Source organism: Amblyomma maculatum, chromosome 3 (genome assembly GCF_055883805.1).
Source record: "Amblyomma maculatum isolate TAMU_Amacu chromosome 3, ASM5588380v1, whole genome shotgun sequence".
Classification (NCBI taxonomy): Eukaryota; Metazoa; Arthropoda; class Arachnida; order Ixodida; family Ixodidae; genus Amblyomma; species Amblyomma maculatum.
The window spans coordinates 46,182,947-46,185,482 of NC_139346.1; the positions used below are offsets into that span (position 1 = coordinate 46,182,947).

The 2,536-nt window shown below is 45.3% G+C and overlaps 1 pseudogene; it reads left to right on the top strand.

The window, feature by feature from the left end:
* The first annotated feature begins 1,299 nt into the window (after nt 1-1,299).
* On the top strand, nt 1,300-2,098 carry LOC146194687 (uncharacterized; annotated as a pseudogene).
* Nucleotides 2,099-2,536: the final 438 nt, after the last annotated feature.

Here is a 2,536-nt window from a genome sequence, read left to right on the forward strand (position 1 = left end):
AGTGCAGCGAATACAATTATGTATAAGAAGATATTTTTTAAATAACGTAAATAATTTTTGTTATGTCACGTATTTCTTGCATTACAGTTTGACAATTGCAGGTTTCTAGCACCTATTACGTCCCACGGCTTGAGCCATAGGCTTGAGCCTCCACAAGCGAAAAGTGGCTGTCCTGAAGTCTACGCAGTCTTGAGAGAGTGCCGAGTCTGGCGACAGATGTTCATGCCTGTGTACCAATGCGTGTTTACGAGCGCGATGCGCCGCGAGTATTGTGCGCTTTTAACATGTTTGGTATGAATTATTTTAGAGCATTTCTACGCACATTTGAGCTATATGACAATCTGGCAAGACGCAAAAATGTAAAACGACTCTTGTACAAGGCATAGGACCGTGCTGCAACGTGAGTAAATGCTTATTTCTTTCTCGTGCTGTGGGTCTTCACGACTTGTGTAATGTGTTAGGGCTTGGGTCCGGCGGTTTTGCTAAGACTCAGTTAAATGACAGGAAAACAGCTACGCAAACGGGCACAGCGGCTGCCAGACACGTAAGCCCGGCAATGACGACCGCCGCTGATCAAAATCGCGTGAACTACCAAGTGAGGTGATCACTTTTGTTGGCCCGTAGTTCTGCCTTAGTATACTTGACTATATCTGTGACCCGTAAAAGCACATGTCCGGTTGGATTGTTGCTACCTGGCAGATTTGCGAGGACTAAATGACACTAGGGAAGACCAACAGTAACGCAAGCAAGTCCGGTAGTGATGGCCACTACCGATGAAAACTGAGTGAACTACCGAAGTGAGGTGGTATGACCCCGTAGTTCCAAAAGGGCCGTATTTCTGTACGCAAGTAAAAAAAAAACTGTGACCTTAAAAGCCTCTGATTGTTAGTGCTGCCCGTGAAGCGCTACTATAATATCTACGTTTAAACTACGAAGCTAGCCTGGAGATATATAAACAGGTAAGAAAAAAAAGCGCAGGAGCTCCGGCCGAGCTAATGCGCTCCGCCGCAGTAACAGTAGAGTACGATGTTCATTTTCAATACTAAGTTATGCTTGCCTTTACTGTTATACACCTGCGGAGAGGCGCGCGAGAAAAGAGTTTTAGCCGGGCGGATCGCCCATCTTCTCGAGCGGAATAGAGTCGCTTGCTCTGCTGCTCCACCTCTCAGTCACAATTCGAGTTAGAATGAAAAGAATGCCAATTAAGCCTGCTAATAATGCGCCGAAACTGTTTAGTAAATGTATAGCCTGTTTTTGTTAATTATTTGGTATAGTTTGTGTTCTAGATGTACCAAAAGAGCAGTCTGTTAAACAGAATATGTTCGCCAGTTCTAATCAAGTCAAGACGAAACAAAAGTCAGCTGTTTTCTCGCGCATTCGCGAATTGGCGGCTGCTACTGCTGGTTGAATCATGCCGAAGAGCACACTACAAGGCCCGTTGCTGCTGTCGCAACTGACCTGGACCGAAGTTGGGGACGTGCAGTGCCTGGAGGTATTTGGCGGACACGACGTGAGCCACTTTCAGTGCGTAAACTTTTGAACATTGATACGATAGACGATGGTGTCTTTAGGACGTATTTTCGTTTCGAGAAGGATCATATACGCCGACGTCAGTGGGCCATGTGCATACCCGATAAGGTCGTAACTGCGCAAAGGGTGGCGGTTCCCGGAGATGAAGCCCTCTGCATTACCCTTCGACGGCTGGCACATCCGAACCGGCTGTGTGGTCCTGAATATCTTTTCAGGCGGCACAGTTCAACGATATAATCACTGACGAACGAAGTTATGCGCCATATCGACGAGTGGGTTTTCACTTGCTCGACGATGTGAATAGCCATTCTTGGCTCAGTCTCGAAACGCTGGAGAAATTCTCGCAGGTAAGTTGCAATTACAGCAGAATCAATGTCAAGGTTCTGAAAAAAAAATTTCTTAACCTAAAATTTCACTTAAATTTTGAGCCTGTTCAGCCAAAGGTGCCCCAGTGACAAACTACTGGGGTTTCTTCGATGGTACAGCAAGGGCAAAATGCCGACCATCAAGGAATCAGAAACTTTACTTTAGTGGCCACAAGCGGTTTCATGCCATCAAGCTGTACTGACAGAACGTGCCGCGTATCTATAAAGCTAGTGCGCTTTTGGCGAACTGTCATACATGTTTGTATGATGCCCAGGTATCGCATTACTTCGGTCTTGATCCACCAGGTCTTGAAACTTACCTTACTCCTCGGTACTTTTACCACTCACAAATCGTTCTGAAATGTGTTTCATTTAAACACAAGATGTACACAGTCTTTTACCAGGACAGTTTTCTGGGTATTCATGTCATGCGCGGTTTGCGCTGAAGAAATCAAAAATGCTTGAGTCTGTTCTTTGGAGCTGTCTGTTTGAAGCTTTGTCTGTTCTCTGCAGCTTCTCATGTTCTCTGTTATAATGTCTCACTTCAAACTCATGCTTTCTGTTCTCCAAGTCCAACCTGCTCTTGTCTAGAGCGAGACGCCGCGCTTCATTTTCAACTTTTTATTTTTCAATTTCTTGTG